Source organism: Gopherus flavomarginatus, chromosome 1, assembly GCF_025201925.1.
Source record: "Gopherus flavomarginatus isolate rGopFla2 chromosome 1, rGopFla2.mat.asm, whole genome shotgun sequence".
Classification (NCBI taxonomy): Eukaryota; Metazoa; Chordata; order Testudines; family Testudinidae; genus Gopherus; species Gopherus flavomarginatus.
The window spans coordinates 7,118,016-7,144,024 of NC_066617.1; the positions used below are offsets into that span (position 1 = coordinate 7,118,016).

At 46.2% G+C, this 26,009-nt stretch overlaps 1 pseudogene; it reads left to right on the plus strand.

The window, feature by feature from the left end:
- Positions 1-5,994: 5,994 nt before the first annotated feature.
- Positions 5,995-21,914, plus strand: LOC127043159 (carboxypeptidase A1-like; annotated as a pseudogene).
- The last annotated feature ends 4,095 nt before the right edge of the window (positions 21,915-26,009 follow it).

Here is a 26,009-nt window from a genome sequence, read left to right on the forward strand (position 1 = left end):
AACCCCAAATCTGATTCCTTTGTACTAATGTAGTAGTATATTCAGTCCAACTACTGTGAGATGCATCTGTCTGTAAAGGTTCCTTGCTGCACATCTCTTGTCCCCGCCTTTGCTTTTCCATTCTTACACAGTTTCAAAATGTTAGGACCAGGCCAATATTCTGTACAGACCCTTTTGTGGTTCTTCAGAAAGAAACACAGGTAGCAGCCTGTGATTAAATCAAGAGTAAACTTGTAGACTTCAAGGTCAGAAAGGACCATTAGGTTCATCTCATCTGACCTCCTGCACATCGTAGAACCTCGCCCACCCACTCCTGTAACAGACCCCTAACCTCTGCCTGAGTTACTGATGTCCTCAAATCATAGTTTAAAGGCTTCAAGTTACAGAGAATCCACCGTTTACACTAGTTTAACTCTGCAAGTGACGCAGGTCCCATGCTGCAGAGGAAGGCGATACCTCCCCCAGGGTTCCATCAGAATAGGGTGAAAAAATGTGACTGCCATAATTATTGGTAATTGTGCCCAGTCAGGCAAAAATACAGGCCATTTACCAGCTAGGTGAAGAGGCCAGTGCGGGGACCTGCACTGGGGTGGAGACAGGAGTGTGGTGGGACAGTTACAATGTGGCAGGAGGAGGCTGCTTGTGGGTTCAGCGAAGATGGGAATTATTTGCCTTGGAGAGGAGGAAACATATGTTCGATGGGCTGTGCGTGTGGCACAGCATCCTGGTCTGGGTTCCAGCAAATCTGTCTCTGTGTGAAACAACTTCAATCCAAGCCTTTATCAGTTATTCCCAGTATCTGAATTTTTAGCTCATGTCTCCCAATTGCTAAATCCCCGGTACCGGTATTAAACTGCCTTCCTATCCATGTTGACAATCTGGTTTGTACTTTTCGCCTGACCTTTCTTAGTTTTCCTCAAAGTTTCTTCTTTTGCAATGAAAATAAAACTAACTTCCTTCACCTGTGTTCAGAACTGCGATTCTGCAGACCTGGCACCATCTGTCCTGCTGGTATCCTGTCTATGAGACAGAAACGAGCACTGCAGTTAGTATCCCAGACAGATCTAACAAGGACCTTATATTTGAACTGAATGTCAGCAGGGATTAGCACTTATTCGTTGCAACCATCTAATCAATCCTCACAACACCCTTGTTACACTTGGGAAACTGAGGCTCATAAAGGCTAAGGGCCACATTTTCAAAAGTATCTTCTACCTTTGGGGTCCCAGTTATAAACACTGCCTGATTTTCAGTGCTGCTGCGCACTTATAATTGGCCTCCACTTATTCAGGGGCCTACATTTAGATTTGGGGACCTAACTTTAGGCACCAGGTTTGAAGATGTGGTGTGGGTAATATCACTTATCCATCACTGAAATGCTATTCCCCCTCATAAGTCCCAGGGCGGGGGCAGGTTAGAGGCACAAGGGGATGGTGTCAGGGATGAGAGGGGGAGTAGCCGTATCACTGAGTGCTACTGGGGATTCCGGGTTTCTGTGCAGACCATAGGCACCCCTGGGGAAGCTGCTGTAAGTCAGAGAAGCAGAAACGCTTGCTTTCACTTACAACTTAGTCTCGTCAGCAGCTCAGAATGCGGAGGGTACAAAGGTGGTATATTTACATTCTGTTCATGAGCAACACCTTTCCAGAAATACAGCCTAGAATCTAGCCCTTCACATCTATAATCATGACAGGAATGTGGAGCTAGCTCTCCCAGCCTTCTGAGATAATAAATGAAGCAAAGAAAATAAAAATCCCCAAATCTCTACAGAAGTTGAAAAGAGCCAGAGTGCACGATGAAGCCCAGATCTGTGCAGAGATACCACCACACTCAGTACTGAAAAAATAAACACTTATACAAGCTTCCAGACGTGTGGGTCTCTCCATGTGATTACAGGTATTTAGAGTTAAATCAAACCTTTTTGCACAACCATCCCTTATATTTCTGTAACCTCTTACCTAGAAGAAATGGGCCCCCGCAGAGACTTTACAGAATGCATATAAAGAAGAAATACGGCTGTTCTGGGGTTGAAAGAATGCACACATTTATCAGCTCCAATGACACTGCACAAGAGCTTAAGTGGGAAAACAAACTCTTCTTCAACCAAAATTGCAAGAGGCCAGAATGTAAATATCCTCTGTAGGGATGTGACAAGACAATGCTGCTAACATTTGTTCTCTTATGGAACACAACAGTGGCCCTTTAACTGTTCCATGTGGTTGCAGGGTGGATTTATGTCCTATCAGAAAGACAAATGAGAAATCTTCTGTTTATGGTCTTATGCCCTAATTTATCCTCTCTGGTGAGAACTGGGTATAAAAAGCCACATTCCCCAAATGCGATTTAGCATTTTGATGATATTAAATCAAGCTTTTACAAAACCTAAGGCCAATGGCGACATTTCAATGAAATTTAAAATAAAATCCAGCGGAAATAGTTTTCTTTTAAAATAAATATATACTCTTATGCAATACACTGGACTAGTGTGTGTGTGTGTATGTGTGTGTGACCCTCTAGTGGCAAACACACATCAAGAATAAGAGCTTCTTACTTCACCACCAATGGAATTACTCCTTCAACTCAAGTGCCAGAGGGGCTTGTGCATTTTGTGTTGAAGCTCCAGTGTCTTCCACTTGCTAATTGCCTTAGTGTCACTGTAAGTGTCTATCTACACTGGAGCATTGTGCGAGTGCACAAGAGTCTGAGAACGAAACGTATCCATCGGTTTTTGAGTGAAATGTAACAACTAAACAAAGAGCAGAAATGATAAAAAGTAAATTAGCTCTTAAAAATTTGTTACGTGTTATTGTTCTCCAGTGTTGTTAGTAGTGCAGGGAAGGAAATCTGTTTGTTATATGACAGTGTCCCTTCAATCCAAATGGGAGGACTAAAAATGGAGGGATAGATCTTGGCACATGCAACCACATTGACGTCAGTGGAGTTGCAACCCCTTTCATCAGAGCTGAAATTGTCCTGGACACCAGTAACATAACTAAGCCATATGACTGGCACACTGCATGCTCTGCTCCCACCTCAAACTCATTTGGAGCAGTTGCTTGGTGGGGGCCCTGTTTAATTCAAGCTGATTTCTCCTGGCTTGAGAACAATCTGAGGGCAGCTCATGGTCATGGATCCAAGCCACATTAAGGACCAGAGATTAGTGTTTTCTTCCTCTGGTGTAACGATTTGTCAATCAACATGTAGCAGGCTTATCTGCGCGTCCTCCAACGTTCCTAGCAGCTGGTGGGTTACTCACTCCCTTCCCACATTGACTGGGAAGACAAATTCATGTTTTGTGGAAGAATGTAATATTTATTCAGACTTAAGGGACATAAGACCAGTGCCTGGAAATTAATCAGGTGGCACATTAGATAGACAGATAAAGGGATTCACTACTGGATTGGTAAAGGATTTTTTGCCCATCAAGTTGTGGCTAAATTAGGCTCATCTCTCTGCTTGGCTAGTAGTGCAATCTCCAAGCCTGGTTGTGTTCTTAAGGTGTTGTGATGGGCTGGGTCACAGAGACCCTCTTGGAACTGCCACCTGATGTGCTGAGACTACCTCTGAGCCTGTTTTCTTTGCCATTTTCGGCCTCCAGAACCCTGACTGCTTGAGCCAGACATGCCAGTCTGCTCCAACACAGACCCAGGGTCTGAGCCATGCGCCCCAAAGCTGCACATAATTGAAAACAGCTTAAGAAGCTCCTGTCTCCAGCACCCAGATACCCAGTTCCCAATGGGATCCAAACCCCAAATAAATCTGTTTTACTCTGTATAAATCTTATACGGATTAAACTTATAAATTGTCCGCTCTCTGTAACACTGACAGAGAGATATGCACAGCTGTTTGCTCTCCCAGGTATTAATTACTTACTTTGGGTTAATTAATAAGCAACATTGATTTTATTATATATAAAAAGTAGGATTTAAGTGTTTCCAAGTAACAACAGACAGAACAAGGTAAGTTACTAAGCAAAATAAAACAAAATCATGCAAGGCGAAGGCTACTATAGTAGGAAACTGAATACAGGTAAATCTCACTCTCAGAGATGTTCCAATAAGCTTCTTTCACAGACTAGACTCCTTCCTAGTCTGGGTCCAGCAATCACTCACACCCCTGTAGTTACTGTCCTTTGTTCCAGTTTCTTTCAGGCATCTCTTTAGGGTGGAGAGGCCATCTCTTGAGCCAGCAGAAGTCAAAATGGAGAGGCTTCCAGGGCCTCTTATATACTCTTTCTTGTGCACAGAAATCCCTTTGTTCTTCTGTGCAAAGTCACAGCAACAAGATGGAGTTTGTAGGCACCTGGGCAAGTCACATGTCTATGACTGATTCAGCTTTTTGTAGGCCGACGCCATTGTTTACATGTTAGTTTGAATGTTTCCAGGAAAGCTCAGATTTGGATTGGTGTCTCCCAAAGTCCATTGTCAATTAAGTGTATCCTGATTGGGCACTTACTGAGAATAGTCCTTTCTCAAGAAGCTGACCAAATGCTTCATTGAGGCTACTTAGAATCAAACACATTGAGATACCAGTACCTAGCCAATATTCATAACTTCAAATACAAAAATGATGCATACAAACAGCATAATCATAACCAGCAAATTACAACCTTTCCACAGACACCCCACTTGACCTCCTCTGTACAAGGTCTGGTGCAACTATAGGACCCTGGTAGTAACAATGATCTATACGGTCACAGTTCATGTCAATAACGTCACAGGTGTATCTGTCCTTCTCCCACTTGTGTATCCTGTGCTTGTACAGCGCCTAGCAGTGTGGTCCTTGTCCATGTTTGGGCTCCTACTGTGGCAGTAATACAAGTGATAAGAAGGTGCCATTTTTACACTGTCATTTTTCACAACAGCTTCACTTTTAAATCTTCCAAGTAACTCTTGTAAACAAGTATTGTAAAGGACTGGTGAATGTGTGTGTGTGTGTGTGTGTGTGTGTGTGTACGTGCGCGCTTGCCACCACCCTCTTGTGAGGTGTTTCTCATCCTTTTTGATACGAGGGACAGTGCTTCATTTGTGCCAGGGCTTGCCAGGGTGGAGTGCTGGCACCTCTAGGCTTGGCAGTTCATAGCCCCAGCACATCTGGGCCTGCTGCATCAGTTCTGAATGTAAAAAAATTGCTTGTGCCCAGCACCTCTTTCATTACAAATTAGACACTGACCAGGGTCCGTCTTGCTACCTTTCTAAACTGTGTCAGGGAGATCTCAGGGACCAGCACAGGTCCACAGATGGGTCATTGAGAAACTCTGCTCTGGGAATGTAATCTGAACTGTTCAGCTCTGTGTCACAAACCTTCTACTGTTAACAGAGATCCTTGAGTAGCAGCAACCTGAGCCTTTTTTTTTGGAGCAGGATACTCTTGACGTGAGTTCTATCCCTGCCTTGGCCGTGAAGGTCCAAGTGGCCACAGTGACAATGATGAACTTCTAGGTGGGTGTGATGTTGTTACAGTGTGTGTGCAGCACAATGACACCCATGAAGTCTTAGGTGGCGAGGGATTTGTTATCACATCAATTTCAAGTCACCAGACTTCGGTTCTTGAGCATGAAGAACTGTCTGGGCACTCAGCCTGAAGTCCTGCCCCTACTGATGGGAGTTAGAAGAAATAGCACCTCAGGGAATGGACTGACCTTGCACTGTCTCAAAAATATCATTGTAAATACCCACGGTGATGACTGGTTAGAGAATATGCAACAGTTACATCATGCAAAGCTTGTTTTAGAAGAGCTTGTCACAAAGTCCAAGAAAGGTGTTTGTTGGCTCAGGTGTGCGAGTCACATGCTTCATTTTCCTCTCCAAACAAACAAACACATCCGTCCCTGGGAAATGGTTTTGATTAATTTGTTTGCAGCATTACCTCTGCCTCTGTGCTCAGAATGGACACGAATAACAGCCCCTGAAAGGAAGGGTCCTTGAGAAAGTATAGTTGAAAAACCACAATATATAGGAAGTGGGGCTGAGTAACAATCTTTCATTGCTGATCATGAGGGGGCTTCTGGTTTTTGGTGTTCTTTTTGCTGCTGCCTTCAGCCAAAAGCTCTTTGTGGGGTGAGTACAGAGGGACTCAGGGGACTGGATGGTTCAGAGGATTGATTATGAGCTTGGAAGCATTTATCCGTATGCCCGAACCAGCCTGTGTAGGAAATGTTTATTTCCTGATGACTACTTCGTGGTCTTTGTGGTCTCACTCTATTTCCTAGTGGGCAGGTGTCCACACTGCCCTGTTGGTCTCATCAAAAAAGCCAAGAACTGAAGGCACCATGGAGAATCCACTATCCTTTCCCCATAGAAATGGAACCTCCAAGTCCTGTCTGAAGCATACTGACAGAACAATATATGGATGTCTGCACTCCCCTGGCCTGTGCTGTATTTTTCCTGGAGGTAAACAGACAATTGAAATCTCCAGGGATATATATTGGACAGCTTTCCCCAGCACTAAAAAAGGACAATGACATGAGTTTCCCCCACACCTCCCTCTGATAGTTATGAGCTGGAAAAAGGCTTTGGGTGGAGGATTATCAGATAATGTTTCTGACTCTTAATGAAGGGAACAATTTTGTACTTGCTATAGATTGAATAGGCAATAGATTAGATGACCCATTAGGTCTTTTTCACCTCTAATTTTTCTTGGCCAAATATGGCAGGCCTACCTCAGGACTTCAGTGGGAGCATTGTATGAGTAAGGACTGAATACAGACTTCTGGGAAACTGAAGAAGCGAAGATCTGTCCACATGGCCTCTGAAGCCTGAAGGACCCTTCTAATGGTTCTTCTGATGGCAATACCCAGGTTTGCATTTTCATGTAAAGAAAAGTATACATACTCAAAGGCTCTTCTTATGTGTTTTGCACACGCAATGCTGGAGTGGGGAGGTGTTTTCTAAAATACCTGTCTCCTGGCCATGTCATTCAGATTTAATTTGGAACTGAGATCCTCTAAGAACAATTTGGAGCTAATATCTTCTTTTAGGATAATAGAAATTAGAAATGAAAAAGACCCATGAAAACAACCTTAGATAAACTAGTCCATCTCCTGGTGGAGGCATAATTATTCCCTTCTATGTAATCTCCAGTGTTTCACAAAGTCCAGTTTTAAATATCTGGAACAATGAGGTTTCCATCACTTTCCCATGGGAGATTATTAGGAAGACATGGTTTAATTTATCATGACGTCTATGCGTCATGAGATCTCATTCGCTGTTTTGAATCAGCCTGTTTTTTCTACATGCCCTTTAAAGATAATCTGAAATAACTCTCAAAATATTCTAGGCAAGCAAAGTTACGATGGCTGATTTGTGATTAACTCTGTTGTCCCTGAATCCTAGTAGACGTCAGCCATCTGATAGATACTTTCTAGCTTTCTGGGAAGGTCTCATGACAAAAGCAAAGATTTCAATGCCCATTCAAACTGTATCAGTCCTGGGCCATCAGGGTATGTTGTGATCACTTTTCTTAGAAATTTACCCAAATTGTGAGCTCAACTATAAAAACTGAATGTAAGTTCATAAATGTCACAATAACTAGTAACAAAGAAAGTTGATGGGAAAAGGTATGGAAGGGAGACAGACTGAATTAGTCCAAACAAACAGGCCTCCCCCAATATAACTCAAGGACTGTGCGAAGATCTTGCTTGGTAAACAAGTAAAATGTAGGACCAGATACCAGCGAACCAAAATAGTTGTGTTGGAAACTAGGCCTAATTGATGGACACAATGAGGGCGATGAGCTATTCTGCCCACCATGCCCTTTGTGGGACCTTAAAGAAAGACTTAGAGAGAAAAATTGGCTACTGGAGCAAGCTTCACCATCATGGCTGCAACCTCTGGGACCCTGGGCCTTCATCATCCTAATCCTGAGGGATGTCCTGACCAGCTGGGGCCAGAGAGAGGACCCAGATGACATCTCCACCTCTACTGGTTGAATCCCAAACACCACCTGAGATGAAATGGGCTTTAACAAGAGCAACAATATCTCAACCACAGCCCATCTCAACTAACTTCTCCTTTCCTCAAAAGGACAGTTATCATCATCTTTGATACCATCTAGGAGACTGTCTAACAAGGGGGATTTTCTTTCTAAAAACTCTCTCCAGCTAAATGGGAAGGGAACAAGGGATGTTGTTAAAATGAAAGTCTTACTTAATACTTTACATTTCCAAGGCTTTAACTGTTTTCCCTTATTTTCTGTATCTTTATTACAAGGTGAAATGGATTTTTAATTATGTGTTTGCCTACTGAGTAACAGGTCCACTGCCCGTGGGCCCAGGCATTTTAAAAGGGCCCGGGTGGGCCACAGGGCTCCTAGGCGCATGCGTCTGCTCCAGGCCCCGCGCTTTGTGGGTCCCTGTTGGCCAGTGCGATTGGACAGCTCGGTTGCTCCCGAAAGTGATGGATTCGTCACTTCCGCCCCAAGCCCCCCCCCAAGGATGGCCCTGGCACTGGCCCCAGGGGCCCAGAATTGCTGTCTGCGGGCCTGCCCGGTAATAAGCAGACTGAAGTCTCTGTATACCAAACTTCAAACTTTGTTTAACACTGTTAACATTGGACAGTGATGAGGTTATTTCAACACCTTTGGCCCATTTATTCCATCTAAATTAATACAACAGGTACCCCCAGCAACTGTTCTCTTTCCCATCACAGCCCTCTTGGTCCTCATGCCAGACTCCTAATCTGCTTGTAACATTTTAAAACTTCTGTACATGCCTTAACTCCTAAGCCTCCAGACCTCTTCACATCAAATTCCACGGTAAACTTCAGCACACCACTCTGGTATCTTTGCTGTTAGCCCATCTGATCTGTTGCTGGCTCGTTGTCATCATTCTCAAATACCTTCTGTCTGTTTTTGTTGCTTTGTCTTCACCAGAGATCAGGTTCTCCGCATCAGGGCCAGCAACGAAGAGCAGATTGCATTATTCAGGGAACTGGGGGAGCTGGAAGACCTTCAGGTAAGAACTTATAAGAAGCACAAGGGATCTTTTTCAGGGGAAAAGGCGATACGTCACCTTTATTGAAGATACAGCAATCAGCATATTCATTCAAGCACACGACACACACACACACACACACACACACACACACACACACACTGTCCTGCCAGTCGATGTTATAGTTACCAGTCCAGAGTCCGGATCAACCTAGTGGCCAGCTAGATTGATCATGGGTGGGGAGGAGCTGGGTTCTGTCGGTCGTGACACGATGTTCCAAGGTAGTCTTGGCAGGATGAATCCAAAGTTTCATGGCAAGGCACCTTGTTTATATAGTGATTTTCCTTCATTGGGACCAATGAGTTTTGCACCATCATACTATAATCAATTGTTGTTTGACGAGTCCTTGTTTTCTTAATTTGTCCTTCTCATCCTTTCATCAAGTTCCTCAGGGAGTTACCCCATGCTGATTTTGTTCACAGCTATCTTGTCCCCATTGATAGGTGCCTGTCTCACCTCTAGAGTCGTCGATCTGCCCTCCTCTGACATTTCAATAGGCTGGTGTGGCAACCTCCTGGCACCCTTGCCTTCGTCTCTGGTTCCTCCCTCGTACATCTGATTCAGCAATGGCCTTCACACTTATCTCTTTACACACACATTCCTCATTCACACACAAAACAAAATTAATGTACACAGAACATTTTGAACAGGATCATCAAATTGCAATGCAGAAGAAAAACAATCATGGCATTCTTTTACTGATTTTAAAATGCTAAACTTCCAACAAATTGGTGACCCTCAAAGGTTTGTCACTGCACAGACACAGATTCTGGCTGATGTATCTCTACCAATGGCCGATTAGGACATTCCTTTCTGCTATTCTAAAAGGGTGGCTGGCAGGATATAATCAAACCATACATCAATATATTTAATACATGTTACATTATTATTCTTTATCCTTCTTTCTAAATTATATAAAATACAAACATAAAATCTTACTTCTACATACTGTCAAGTGGTAGGAGGGTCAGAACTTGCTCATATGTGAATAAGAGGCATCCCTAGAAAAGCCAGAGCATTCCTGGAAGTTGGTGATTCTGTAGACAGCAGCCTTGCCCCCTCTATCAATGTCCCAATCCAATGCCTGAGCGTACAATTAAGGACAACATGATGTAGCAAGTGCTGTTTTACAGATTTAAAGTGGAGATCCTGGCCATTTGTGATTACTAAAGCCTCGTTGTCACTTTTCTCAAGAGCTGGGGAACTAATACCAGTGTTTTATCAGGGAATTCAATTCTGCGATCTCGAATTCCCTCGCTTAACTGAGATATTATTTATTCTTCGTCGGATGGTACAGTCCACTACATGCATCCTACGAAGTGGGTATTCACCCACAAAAGCTCATGCTCCAATACGTCTGTTAATGTATAAGGTGCCACAGGACTCTTTGCTGCTTTTACAGATCCAGACTAACACAGCGACCCCTCTGATGCTATTTATTCTTCTGCACTTTAAAACCCCAATTGTTGTGCAGTGTTTAGAGCTGGACTAATGATGCCCAAATTATTCTGAATTTTAGAATCTATTTGCTTCTTCTGTGTTGACCCTTTTTCATGTTGGTTTTCTGAGACTATTGTAGTGGAAAATTTACTGGCTGAAGCAGCAATCTGTGAGCAAATATTGCAGAATATTCGTACAAAGCAGGTTTTAAATTTGGAACTATGAGCATTTGCACTGGAAACCTGATCTGAAGAGTTAAATAAATCCTATCAGGGAACAGAAACAACACCGCGTGGCCTGTATGGCCATTCAAAACAATTTAGGTCACAAATAGTAACTATTCAAAGCAACCTTCACAGCAAATGATTCAGAAGTGACTCATAGGCTGAGATATGTTTATATAAAACATCCATCGAATAATAGTGAATAAGGAATAAATTTGTAAAAATCTTGATCTGTTCATGAGCAATTTGCAATTAGAAAAAAAGGGCTAAAGTAAATGAATACGTTATTTGCAATCAGTAATTCACCTAGCTCTAATAGTGTTGCTGTGTTCTGTTAAAAAGCTGCCATGTTCCACCTTAGAGGTGGCTGCATCTCAGTGGCAGCTGAAGTCATTCGTGTGTGTGTGTGTGTGTACACACACACCACTTTGGGATCCTTAAGGATAAAAGGCACTATATAAATACAAGGTATCATTAACTAACATAACTGGCTGTGTTAACTAAATTCACTTGTATTGTTCAGCAGTGTCTGGAGAGCTCTAGGTAGAGCAATACAGAGCCTTGGATGAAGCTAACTTTGCTTTTCTTTTCTAAATCAGATTGACTAGTGGCTTAGTCCTGCCCAGCCTGGTCTCCCAGTGGATGCGAGAGTCCCCTTCCATAACCTCCAAGCAGTCAAAGTCTTCCTGGAGTCTAACACCATTCCGTACACAATCACTGTAGATGACATGCAGGTGAGGACTCTGGCAGCATATATGCCATGTGCAAGAAAGTAACATCACCACCCTGGGTCTGAACTCGGTGTGAGTTAGGTGAGGAAAGACAGACAGAATAAGAAAAATAATGAGTTGGAAAAACCGAATCTCGTCACTAGACAGGTGTCCGCATCACAAAAAAAACTTCACTGCTGCTGGAATGAAGTGTCCCCTTTGGGAGTGGAGGGTGTTCAGCAAAGAGGACAAGGAGTGAATGAGAAGGAACTACCATCTCAGCCCTTAAACTAGCCCCTCCAGTTCCAGAGGCTAGAGTACATCCCCAGGATATTGGGAGGGAAGCTGCTGCCCCTGCTGTTCTTGCTCTGTTGATATGTGGCGGCCTTCATTCTCCAGCACTTTTCACGAGCATTACATTCGCTAACACTTTTTTGTAGAGCGGAGATTTGATCTGAAGGGCAATTTAACACTGAATTTTAAACTGAACGTTTAAAGTTGTTCTTTGTATATACACGTACTAGTTTAGTGCATCTGATAGCGCCCACTAGTGGTTGACCTCACTGACTATAACAGCTTACTAGACAAACTTCAAGGTGATGATCTGTGAGCTTAACTGATAATGGTTTGTGCCTCTAATGCTGAAGGGCTCAGGTTCAGTTCCCTGTATATATGTGGCCATAATATGTTTCTTGGAAAAACATACAAATGCTCCCCTCTTCTCTGTATGTGGCTGTGGTTTTTTTTAAAAGGAATTACTGGATGAGGAAAAAGAGGCCATGATGGTGTCCAGGAAGTTTGAGAGAAGCAGCAACAGTTTCAGCTTCTCCTCCTACCACACGATTGAAGAGGCACTTTCCTTTGCAGTGTGTTCTCTTCACTTCCTTCAGAGAATGTGCTCGGATGGTCAGGCCATATTGTGGCCGGTTCTGTGACTATAAATACGGCATCCTGCTGTAAGCATTTAGTGAAGAATTTTGTTGGGAGATCCTCTCAGGGAGGGTTACCCTGAAGAGATCCTCTTCTTCTAGGTCCCTTCTCCCGAGACTGGAAGCAAAACTTCCAGCCAGGAGACCCAACCATCATTCCTTTCTGCCTTTGTATCTAGCTACTTATTCTCCCAGAAGTTACCTTCTCTGCTGGGAGACCCATTTCTCCTCATCTGTGAATCCAAAGTTCAGGTGTAATTAGAGCACCAGCTTCATGGTGGCTGATGGAACCTTGTGTGATATAAGGTGTTCTCAACAATTGTCATATAGTGGTCCTCAGAGGCCTCCCGGAATCCTTCAAATGGGCTCCCATGTTGCTGTGTAGGAGGACCCAGGGGAATTAACACAGTGGGGTAGGGGGGCTTTTGGCATCCAGGTATAAGAGGCAAGGCAAATCCAGTCTAGTGAAAGACCCTCAATGTGTAAAAGACCAGGGTCTCAACGGTTGTAGCCACCTGCTGCCCATCACACAAACGCTAAGAACCCCTGTGTTTCCTGAGAACAAAGAATGAAAACGGTGACATACCAGGGTACAGTTCAACCCAGTGGGGGGCTGTGTCACCCCTGCCCTGCAGCCTTGCATGCCTTACAATGCCTTGCTGAAATAGCTCTCACCTGGGCTGCTCACAAACAGCCTTCCAACATGGAAGTCACACCCTGAGTGTCTATGTGCAACTGCAGCCTGCCAGCCACACTTTAGCCCTCACCAGCCTGCGTTATACTGCAGGATGACCCCAACACATCCCCAGACCCAGATTTTTGCCCATAAATGTATGTCCTGTATTGCCCACCCCTCTCCTGCACAGTAGAAATATTTTAAGCCCATTATTCCATTAAGGGCACAGTATACCAGCAAATTGTCAAACATAGCCTTACTCAGGTACTTGGACAGCTCAGTGGTTTGAGCAGCGGTTTACTAACCCCAGGGCTGTGAGTTCAATCCTTGAAGGGGCCACTTTGGGAGCTAGGTTAAAAATCTGTCTGGGGATGGGCCCTACTTTGAGTAGGGGGTTGGACTAGATGACCTCCTCAGGTCTCTTCTAACCATAATATTTTATGATTGTACTTCATCTTAAACACCTTGGATTAGGTAAAACAGGTTTATTAAATACAAAGAGATAGATTTTAAACAAGTACAAGTAATGAGGCATAACAGTTAGGAATGGTGACACGAAAAATAAAGATAAAACGCTAGCTAGTGCCTAATTTAACAAACTATGTTAGATTCAAGCAAAAATTCTCACCAAGTGCTTCCAGCAAGGTTACTGGCCAAACTCTTCAGGTCAGGGCCCCCAGTCCAAAGGCTGTTTCCTTTTGCCTTCTCAAGGGAAGAGAATGCGATGGGCAGGGAGGAGGGTATGTCTCGGGGTGTTTGTCCCTCCTTTTATAGTTTCAGTCCCACACCTGAAAAACATTTTCAGCTGGGAACTAGGAGACAGTGAGTCCTTGTGGAAGGATGTTCCCTGCTGTTTTTTCCCACTTGTTTGAGCTTCCTTTGTTTTTCCTTCCTGCTTGATGATTCTGTTTACTGTTTAAATGCAAATTAAGGCAAACATACACTCCTTTGGTCAAGACAGGCCTGTTTGACCAGTTTGATGCTCTGTGAGTTTTGGACATCATACAGGGAAATCTTTATAACGTCACATACAATATTGTCACACATATTTTATCAGGATAATACTGGCCAGCAAATTATGAGTTTTCCAATTATACCTTACAAGGCATACCTTAGACAAAGATAATTGCAGTGGTGTGTAAGGTGTGAATGCAGGGGTGTATTCTGTCACAGAAACCCACAAGACCAGTTTAACAGGCATGCACTGACAACTCTTCCTTTTAGATCTACAGCTGGATGGACAACCTTGTGGCTGAAAATTCAGACCTGGTTAGCAAAATTCAGATTGGGCAGAGCTATGAAAAGCGACCTCTTTATGTGCTAAAGGTAGGTAGTGCACGTAACGTTAATCATTCAGTATGACAACAAAGCCCCTCAGAATGAGTCAACAGAGCCTATGCACTTGCTTAAAGTTAAGCACGTAGTTCAGTGCTTTGCTGAATTGGCACCAATAGCTGCAGGAAAACGTATTCATACCACACAGTGGATGGTACATCCATCCTTCCCCTCACTTAAATATCCCACTAGCACAGTTTAAGAATTTCTAGCAGGGGCAGACAGTTAACTTTACATACCTTCTGGAGCAGTCTGTCCACAGGATAAATCTTTAATAGGGTAAGGGGGAGCAGCAATGGATGGTATATAATGAGGAGCAATGGAGAGACATAACGGGCTGCTGAAGCACTTTTTCTTAAAACCAAAGTGATCAATGTCAGATATGATTTAAGACCTTGAATCAATAAAAGAATCTCTGGGTTTAATAATCATCAGGAGACTAGGGAAAAGTTATTAAAATTACAGCTGACTTTTACTGAGAGATTAATCCAGTCGAGCTCAGAAGAAACTGCACCAGCAATCCAGAGAGGGAGGGATTCTCTGATACCTGGTTCCATAAAATCTCACCAGCCAGATATCAAATTATAGCCATATACACTATCAGAGCAAATGCCTGACTCTGTAAGTAACACATATGCATAAGTGTACGTACTAGCTGATGCCTAGACTGTGGTTAATATAGACATGTTTTGTTTGCTGACTTCTCCTGCAGTTCAGCACAGGAGGCATTAACCGTTTTGCAATCTGGATTGATACTGGCATTCACTCTTGAGAGTGGATCACCCAGGCGACCGGAGTGTGGACTGCCAACAAGGTAATCATAGAACCATAGACATGTAGGGCTGGAAGGTACCTTAACAGGTCATCTAGAACAGCCCCCTGGCACAGCGACAGGATTATTTATACCCGGTGGGATTATGGATACTAGTAATACTAAATATATCTAATGCCCAACGAGTTGAGAGATGGCAGAGTCAGTCTGAGGGCCAGTGAGAACACAGCAGATTCATAAACTCTTCACAATGACAGAGCTGTATGGGACCAATCTCTAGGGGTGGGAGGACATAACTGAACTGCCATCTCGTTCACTCTCCATATCCCACTTGATCTCTTTGCTGAGATGGCAGACAAATGGGTCAATTAGCACATGTTGGTGATTTGGCAATGGGGACCTTTGTCCACTAGAAAGTGGACTGAGACCCATCAGCTAATTAATAGATTAATAGAGAATAATGCCAGAAGAGACTATTAGATCATCTCATCTGGCCTCCTGTATATCACAGGCTGTAAAGCTGCCCCTGTACTGAGTCCAAAAGCTTGTGCTGGACTAAAGCATAACTCGTGTTTAGATAAATCGTCTCTTCCACAAAGGCAACCAGTACTGACTGAAGATATCAAGAGACGGAAAATCCACCACTTCCCTCGGTAGCTTGTCCCAGTGGTTAGTCCCCATCACTGTTAAAAATGTATGACTAATTTCTGATGTGAATTTGTCTGAAGCTGGGAATGAGTGACAGGGGATGGATCACTGGATGATTCCCTGTTCTGTTCATTCCTTCCGGGGCGCCTGGCCACTGTCGGAAGACAGGATACTGGGCTAGATGGACCTTTGGTCTGACCCAGTATGGCCGTTCTTATGTCAGCTTCCAGACAACAGTTCCAGACAATGGTTCTGCCATTTGTGATGGGTTGGCTCACAGAACCCGCCTTGGGAGCTGCCAACTGATGTGCCAAGACTACTTCTGCCGATGCTTTCCTGCCCTGCCAGCTTGGCACTGCTAGCTGCAAACCCAGACCCAGGTCTGAATCACGTCCCCTAACAGCTGTAGGGTTGATTGAAAGCAGCTTACAGAAGTGTTCTTGTCTTTAACATTCAGATGTCCAACTCCCAGTGGGGTCCAAACCCCAAATAACTCCATTTTACCCTGTATAAAGTTTATACAGGGTAAGCTCATAAATTGTTCACCCTCTATAACACTGATAGAGAGATATGCACAGCTGTTCCCCCCCCAGGTATTAATACATACTCTGAGTTAATTAATAAGTAAAAAGTGATTTTATTAAATACAGGAAGTAGGATTTAAGTAGTTCCAAGTAGTAACAAACAGAACAGAGTGAATTACCAAGTAAAATAATATAATAAAACACTCAAATCTAAGCCTAATACAGTAATACGACTGGCTACTGATAAGATCTCACCCTCAGAGATGTTTCAATATGTTTCTTTCACAGACTGGAAGCTCTCCTAATCTGGGCTCAATCCTTTCCCCTGGTATAGCCCTTGTTCCTGCTCAGGTGGTAGCTAGGGGATTTCTCATGCTGGCTGCCTCTTTTCTCTGTTCCACTCACTTATTTATCTTCTGCATAAGGTGGGAATCCTTTGTCCCTCTCTGGGTTCCCTGCCCCCTCTCCTTCTCAATGGAAAAGCACTAGGTTAAAGATGGATTCCAGTTCAGGTGACATGATCACATGTCACTGCAAGACTTCATTATGTACTTGCCAGCACACACATATACAGGAAGACTTACAGGTAAAACAGAGCCATCTGCAGGCAAATGTTCTGGTTAATGGGAATCATCAAGAATCCAAACCACCATTAATGGCCCAAACTTTGCCTAATTACAATAGGCCCTCAGAGTTATATTTCATATTTCTAGTTTCAGATACAGGCGTGGTACATTTATACAAATGGGATGATCACACTCAGCAGATTATAAGCTTTGTAATGATACCTTACAAGAGACCTTTTACACGAAGCATATTCCAATTACATTAGCATATTTTCATAAAATCATATAGAGTGCACCGTCACACCATTCTCCTAATGTTATGCCGACTCTCATATAATCACTCTGTTTTGTACTGTTACCCTCAATAGATCAACCCCGGTTAGTTCTTAGGACTTCACCCTATGAGAAATGGGAATTCAGGGTAATTCAGACCTTCTCTCTATGCAGATAGCCACTGAATATGGCAAGGATGTCTCGCTGACTGCCATCCTGGACACTGTAGACATCTTCTTCGAGATAGTCACCAGTCCTGACGGGTTTGCTTGTACACACAGCACAGTGAGTGCCTCTAGGGGAAGGAGTGGAGGGAAGAGGAGCTCTCACGTCTTGTCTGCATGGTGAGTACATGCAGGGCTGCTTTCAGGCACCAGCCATCTCAGACCCTGCTTGGGGCATTGTGGTTTTTTTGGGCAGGGTGGACATCTCTGTGGTACTGCACTGAGTCAACGACCCATCTGCAGGCCCTGTGTATCTCCTTCCCACTTCATGCAGCCCTCTCCGTGGTTTCTGCATGTTGAGATGAAGTCTGAGCATGGGCTGTGCAGAAAAGCAACTGAGCCAAATTAGGCCTGTGGGCTACGCTTTGCCCAACCCTGCTTTAAACAAGGGGTGATCCCAGTTTATTTGGGATGTCAGTCAAAAATATTTGGGGCTGCTCCAGAAAGAGCTCTGGCTGCAGCCTCTCTGAGGCTAGTGCCCCGCAGTGAGGTAGCTATTTTACAGTCCAAACTGCATCCCATTGGTTTAACTGGCAAACTTTGCACCCTTCTGCCTCTGTTGGGTAATAACTGAGCAAAGGTGAAAATGACTTGAGACTAGAATGACCAGATGTCCTGATTTTATAGGGACGGTCCCGATTTTGGAGTCTTTTTCTTATATAGGTTCCTATTACCCCCCCACCCTCATTCCAATTTTTCACTCTACTTGAGACCCAACTGTTAGCATCTTTCCATTAATCTAACCACACGGTCCCCCTTGCTTTTAGAACCGCATGTGGTAGAAGACCAGGTCCATCAATGCTGGATCTTCCTGCCGTGGCGTGGACCCCAACAGGAACTGGGATGCAGGCTTCGGAGGTACAGAATGGCCATGAGCACGTCAGATAGTTATTAATCCCTAATGTCTGTCTTTTTATTGTGAGCACATAGAGTCATAGAACCATAGGACAGGAGGGGACCTTGAGAGGTCCTGTAGTCTAGTCCCCTGCACTCAATGCAGGACATGCTTTGGGATTATCATTAGAGCTCACAAGACTCCTTATATTAAAGACATGAAATAGGTGTTTATTATTCTCTGTTTCAGTGGAGTAGTAAGTTCTGCTCTGTTCAGGAAATGGAATCATCTGCTCAGCTTTCTGTCTGACAGGAAGTCATTATTAGCACAGGTGCCGACTCTGTGAGTGCTGCGGGGCTGGAGCACCCATGGAAAAAAATAGTGGGTGCTCAGCTCCCACCGGCAGCCCCCCACATCAGCTCCTCTCTCTCACCTTCCAGCACCTCCCACCCGCCGCAGATCAGCTGTTCAGCAGCTTGCAGGAGGCGCAGGAGGAGAAGTGAGGGTGGGGCATACTCTGGGGGGGAATGGGGTGGGGACAGGTGGGGCAGGGTGGGGGGCTGAGGAAAGGAATAGAGTAGAGGTGGGGCCTGTGGTGGAGCAGGGCTCGAGCACCCCCCAGCAACTCAGAAAGATGGCGCCTCTGATAATTAGGATTGCCAACTTTCCAATTTTTCAAAACTGGTCACTGCAGGTCCCTCCGGTCACTCCCTGCCTCCCTCCCCCATTGCTCCCTTGCTTCCCACTTCCCCGGGACTCACCTGCCACCTGCAGACCCAGCTGGGAGGAGCTGACAAGGAGCCTGCCCACCCAATTGGGGTACAGAGGAGTGTGTGTGGGGGTCAATCCCCAGAGCGAGGGGCCGGAAAGAGCTGTGGCTCTGGGAGGCTGAGAAGCCCCTCCATACCATCATGGGCACTGAGCCCAGCTGCCAGCCCCGCTACTCAAACACTGTCAGGATCCCTCCCCCTGGCAGCACCACTATCTATCTCTCCACTGGAGCTGGGAGCCAGTTCCTCAGATTAAGCTTCTCTCCATCAGCTGAGCTCCTCCAGCAGCAGGTACTCTTCCTGCCCTCCCGGCGGAGGAGGCAGGTTACTGTGGTAACCGGATTTTTGGTGTCCAGTCAGCAGTACAGACCGGAGACTGCACAGGTCCCCTTTTGACCGAACTTTCTGGTAGAAAACCGGACACCTGGCAACCCTAGAAAATGGGTTCTCTAATCAGTTTATTCTTAAAGCCACGTACTAGTATATGCTACATAGGACTTACTCAGATCACTACTTTAGTATCACAGTTCTACCACTGCTGGTGACTAACGCAATATTGTTTTATTTTGCAGGACTCAGATAATCTTATTAATTCCTATTTTCTGAAGGGAGTTTAGTTCTGTTATGTTAGAGGTGAATCATCACTGCGCAGTCTCTTTAAAACCCTGGAACATTGGCTAAGGAAGTGAAACAGACTCCGGATTGTTTGCAAATATCAGTTAGAAACCTGGGACTTGTCCCATTTATTACTGAGGAAATAATCTTCAATTCTGTTGGTGTTTTTTTCCCCTTAGAAAAACGAATGTTTTACTAACTCATGCAAATGCCCATTTTTCACAGATCTGCTGCCTTTTCATTTGCCACCACATGTATTTCATCACAGGACCTGCTTCCAGTAGCAATCCCTGTGCAGAAAAGTACCACGGACCCTACCCTCACTCTGAGAGCGAAGTGATATCCATTGTGGACTTTGTCCTGAGCCATGGCAATGTGAAAGCCTTGCTCTCCATCCACAGCTATTCCCAGCTGTTGTTGTTCCCCTATGGCTACAAGACAAAGCCTGTTCCTGACCACCAGGAACTGGTAAGAACAACTCTCATGAGCAAGTAATGAGAGGGCTAAAACAGCTGTGTGCTAGGACCTGGTGGCTCCGGGGATTGGATGGATACAAGGTACAACTACACTGCAGTTGGGAGGTGTAATTCCCATCTTGGGGCGACAGGTACATGTGAACTTTGATTGAGCAAGCACGTTAAAACAGCAGTGTGGCCACAGTGGTCCTGTCCGAGATCCAAGGTATCTACTCAGGGGCTGGCCTATGCTGCCATTGTCACACTGCTATTTTTAGGGTGCCAGGCCCCAGCAGAGCTAGCACTCATACGGCTACCCAAGCTGGGAATTGCACCTCCAGGCTGAAGTGCAGACGTACCCATTGCGCCCAGCTTCAAAGCTGGAACCTGGGGGTGAGTGAAGCTCGCGGCTGTCTGGAAGCTGATTCTGAAATGGGTTGACGCTCTCAGCCTCTTCCTAATGGACAGGAATCCCTGTCATCAAAAGCACCAGCATGGTTGCACTTTCATCAGCCTGGCAACAGAACAAACGGACCTGGAGGCTGAGCTTACCTCTCTGCCAGAGGGGTGGCCCACCCCACTCCCCCTCCAGCTCGACACTCAGGCCCAGATCCACAAAGGTTTTTAGGCTCCTAACTTAATGGAAATCAGGTGCCTAAATACTTTTGTGGAGCTGGGTCTGAGCCACTTGGACAGGGCAGGGTGGGAGAAGCTGTCTGTGATGCACCTCTTCTAAGGACAGATGGAGGACTTTGGTCTTCAGGGCTAGATTTCCTCTGGGTGCCATCCACTGACTCCCTGGACTCCTTCTGGGAGCAGTGGGCATTGTCCGAGGTTACCTGCTCGGTGTCCCTCGTTTTGACTCTAGGGCCTGCACCCCCATCCCTGTTTGTTCATTTTTTGTCCCCATATTCAATTCAATTCTGGGTTCTGTGGCCCCTCCCTCATCTGGGGGGCGGGGGATTTAAATAGACTATTCTCATTCACTAAATGTGTGTGACTGCTGCTATTCCATGAAGGGAGAGAAGTATTCAAGAACCTCCCAGCCTTTCACCTCTTACTCTCTTGTCTGCAGAACGATCTAGCCAGAGAGGCAGTGGCTGCCTTAGCTGCATTACATGGGACTAAATACACCTATGGGAGCACGATCGACACCATCTGTAAGTGGTTTGTCATTCAGGCAGGGCTGGGCAGAAGAAGACCCATGTTCTTCTTCACTTTCCGTCACCAAATAAATAATGATGCATGGTTCCCAGCAACGTTACCTCGGATGGAACTATTGTGAACTGCCTGCCCACGGCACATGCCTTAACTGTGGTTGTACCCGTGAATTCTGGGACTACTGAACCACCAGGAATCAGAATTAGTGCTGGGACCATGTGCACATAGGTGACTTCCAATTGCAAAACACTGCATTGAGGGGGGGAATGAACCAGAGCAGTTCCAAGGCATGTGGCTTTCTGTTCACATTGGAACTGAATGTTTGTAGATTGCACATATTCAGGGGGACCTGAGACCAAGACCAAGACTTGCAACCCGCAAGTACCGTGGATACCTGTGCCAGGCCAGGTCTGTTGTGAGCAGATGAAGGCAAAGCATTGCACACACCGCTGCAGGATCAGAGCAATCATTTCTTGCAAACCCTTTATACCTTGTGCAAGCAGAGCCTGAATTTTCCCACTTTGTTCACATGTCAATTTTGGTTCCAACGCTATGTCCTGGGTTCTGTTTCTTCCAGACCACGCTGATGGCACCACTATCGACTGGAGCTACGACAATGGGATCAAGTACTCCTACACCTTCGAACTGCGAGACACCGGCCGCTACGGCTTCCTCCTGCCAGCCAGCCGGATCATCCCAACAGCTGAAGAAACATGGCTGGCTCTAATGAAAATCATGGAGCACATCCGGGACAATCCCTATTAATCTAACACATCATGAACAACAGCGGCAGAGGGCAGGTGGTTAAGCCAATGCATGGGGGTCAGTGTCACATTAAATAAAGGATTCAGCCTTGCACTAGATATTAACACACTTTTTTTTCAATTAGGAAGCTCTTATTACTGATGAAGAATATCCCATGCCCAGGTCTCTTTGTGAGTCATCACCCCAGATTGAGTTATAGGGTTGCCAATCCTCCCGGTTTCACCGGGCGTCTCCCGGAATCAGGCTCTATCTCCCAGAGGCTACTGAAGCCAAACTGGGAGATTTTAGGCGCTAAATTCCAGATGCATCAAGGGAAAGTGCAAACCCCCCTGTGTTATGATTGCAGCACCCACATAGAAAGTTAGAAACAAGACATACGTACTTTTCCCAAAAGGTTGCAGTGTGACACTGTTTCTAAGAAGCTAGCACTCTAACACACAACAACCAAACGCAGAGAAAGACAAAGCAGGTTGCTTCCCAAGGCTGAGAGGCACTACTCAATCCACTTTGCTCCTGTCTGGCTCTTCTTCAGGCTGACTGAAGAACCAGACCCAGGCCATATACTTCCCTACAGGGCCCACCCCAGCCTGCCAGCAGGACCAGGAAACCCCCTAGAGATTAAAGTGATAGCATGTAATTTTAACAGTTTTCAATACACCACACCTGCACTCAGAGGGCCTAATTTCAGTGGTGACTGGTTTAAACCCAGAAACAGGAGGTTTTATAGCTCTTCATAAACTCTTCCTTTTAGTACGAACTATTCTAACTGCATATTCATAGACGGCATGTGACTGATGCATTTGGGGAAGCCTGCTCCTGCTCAGCCTCCTCCCCCAAGGCCCCACCCAAGCTCCACCCCCATCGTGCCCCCTCCCCTGAGGCCCCTCCTGCCTGCTGCTTGCACCTCTTTGTCCCCTTCCCTGAGGGCCTTCTCCACCCACCCGCTGTGGGCGGAGAGGTGTGGACAGCGGGGGCCTCGGCGGAAGAGGTGGAGTGGGGACAGCAAGAGACAGAGTGAGGGCGGAGTCTCAGGGGAAAGAGGCGGAGCGGGGGCGGGAAGAGGAGCAGCAGGGGCGGGGCCATTGGGGAAGACGATGAGCAGGAGCAGGGCCTCAGGGCAGGGCGCAGCCAGGGCCACGGCCTGGGCACCCTTTCAGTGGCATCACTCCAAAGATGGCAGGCCGGCGCGCCTCCAAAGGGCGGTGCACCACATCCTGGTTGGGGAGGCTTAGCTTCCCCTGGCCTCATATACCTGCCACCCAAGTGCATGTTCTTGCTAGCCATATAAATGCCCAGTCCCTCTTTCATTCTTGCTAAGTTCTCAGCCTCAGTGACATCCTTAATCACGACATCAATTTTTCCTTCCCTACGATTAGGCTGACATATAAGGCAGGCTTGTGCAGCCCATCCCTGCCCCTATAAAGCAGCTATAAAGCAGACGTCTCCAAAGCCCTCCTAACTGAAAAGCACAATGGTGCCCAAGCTTGCTGATTCTACATATTGTTTCCCTTTCATGAAGGGCTTAAATGAGACCCTTGTGGAGCCTTTCTATTGTTTCAGGCTGCCTGCAAACTCCAGAAGGTAACCCTGCATCGCTCACATATGGGTCATGGCAGGGAGGTTTCCTTTGCAGCCAGGAGATTTTTTTCCCAGTGGAAGTTTGTGTTCTGGAGAGTAATTCTGTGGCAAATTGCAGACTATGAGGGACCTGCACATCGGTTAGTGAATTAGGGGCACCACACATCTGTCTCTGACCTTAATGCCAGGGCACCCTGGGGGAGGAGCTTGGGAGAACAAAAGGAACAGGTTCCCCTGGGCCCCCCATTTCAGAGGGATCCCCTCCCAAATGACGGTGTGACCAGGCCAAATTTGAGCAAGAGTTATTTCGAGCGGGCACACAGGGTTGCAGTGCCGCTCAGGTTTGGTGCCCTCCATGGATAGTGCGAGGAGAGACTTGTCCACCCTAGAGCCCCTAGTATCATTACACCAGGCCCAGAGCTCAGAAATTGGAGCAGGCTCAGAAATACCACTCCGCCCGCAGTAGGGCTCAGGAAGAAGTGGGACCGAGAGTGCCCCCACCCTTGGGCAGAGCCACCCCATCCCTGCAGGGAAGCCAGTGACCCACAGTCTTGGGCCTTCTCTGCCCCTCCCAACCCCTCTGCTCTTCTTAAACTCTTTCATCTCCATGGTAATTTTTTTTGGAAGGGAGGGGGGCTCAGTTTCAGAATTTTCCCTGTGCAGAAAACCACTGTGCAGCCTGATGAACAACCCCATTGGACTAGCACTGCTCCATTAGGGTCCCTCCGTAATGAGTAGTACCGATAATTTTTTACTCGAGCAGCACCAATCTCCTCCACTCAGTGATCTAAAGAAGCCAGAGAATAAATTGAACCTCTGGAGAGAATGGACTTGCAAATTGCAATGTTGTGTGTGTGTGTGTGTGTGGACATGCAAATTGCAATGTTTTGTGTGTGTGTATGTGTACATTCAAATTGCAATGGGCTCTCTGTGTGTGTGTGTGTGTGTATGTGTATACATTCAAATTGCAGTGGGCTGTGTGTGTGTTTGCATGTGTGTGTGTGTACATGCAAATTGCAATGGGCTGTGTATGTGTGTGTGTGGACATGCAAGTTGCAATTGTGTGTGTGTGTGTGTGTGTGTGTGTGTGTGTGTGTACACACATGCAAGTTGTGATGGGACATGTGTGTGGGTGTACTCATGCAAGTTGCAATGGGCTGGGTGTGTACTCTGTGTGTGTGTTTGTGTGTCAGTGAGCTGCTGCCCTCTACTGGGAGAAACACAATGTCAGAGCTGACCAAGGCTTTTCAATGAGCTGGCAGGGCTATGCCGGGGTTTGAAGCTGAAGGTTGTGATTTCTGTTGCTGAATGCCACGCAGAGGCAATTCGCTGCTGCCCGTAGGGCCTGTCTGTATATGGCCATGGATTGATAGAGTCAGGGCTGGCCTCAGGGCAGGGCAATCTGGGCAGTTGCACAGAGTGTCAATTTCTGGGCGTGCCAAATCACTTTCCCGTGGTGTGGGGGTGGGTTTGGGTTTTATAGTTAGGGTTGGGGGGATGGGGACCACCAAATTGGGGTGGTGGGGTTTCCTCAGCTGTTCGGGCGATGCCAAAAATGTTTTCCACATTGGGGGACAAAACACCTGGGGTGACAGTGGCTGGATCCCATATGAAGCTGCACTTGCATGATCACAGCACAGGCCGCAAATAAAATGCAGCTTCAGCATCCTAGATCCAAGCTAAGCAGGGCCAGGCCTGGCCCATACGTGTGCGTCAGATCTCTGGCCACCCAGGACTTCACACTCATCATTGTATAGCGAAAAGCGAAAAGAGGATCTCCTATAACCCTAGCAGTATGGGGCCCATGACACACAGCTGGGCTTTGTTCAGTTCCTAGTAAGGCAGCTACTGGAACTAACGGAGCACTCCTTTAGCTGGTAGCAGTAGTAAGTCTCTGAGCTGCTCTGTGAAGCCAGTAAGTAGAGAGTAAAACAACATGAGATACACAAAGCCAGAACATTACAAGGTAGGATCCCGCCTCTTCACCAGGGGGATTGTGTTGACTTCCCCTTTTCCCGATCATGGTCGGGGCAGATCACAGTTTCTTCCCCTCCTCCAGTTTAACAGGGAACCTCCACCCGCTACTCCACACATGGCCCCCTCCTCCTGCCCTCTTCCACCCACCCAACTGTCTGAATGCCCTTTGCCTCCAAGCTCGAGCGGTGCAGGAAGGGGGGATAGCCCTGTTTCCTCTTGTCTGCATGCTGCAAGCAAGTAGTGGGATTGCAAAGTTAGGGGCACAGGGTGTGTGTGTGGGGGGGTGGATCTGTCTTCCCATCCTATCACGCTGAGGCCCACCACAGCGATGACAAATATTGCCACTTTTCCAGGTGGCACGTTCCCTGGGCATCAATCAGGCAGGAACAGAAGGTGTCGGCGCTTTCCTGACAGGGCAGGGCGCTGAGCCATGGGAAAGAGGCCGGCTGGGGCGGCAGAGCTCTGTTGACACATCCTGAGAGCCGAGCTGTGGCACAAGGTTACAGCTGGAGCCAGCCCGGGGCAGGAGCAATATTTAAA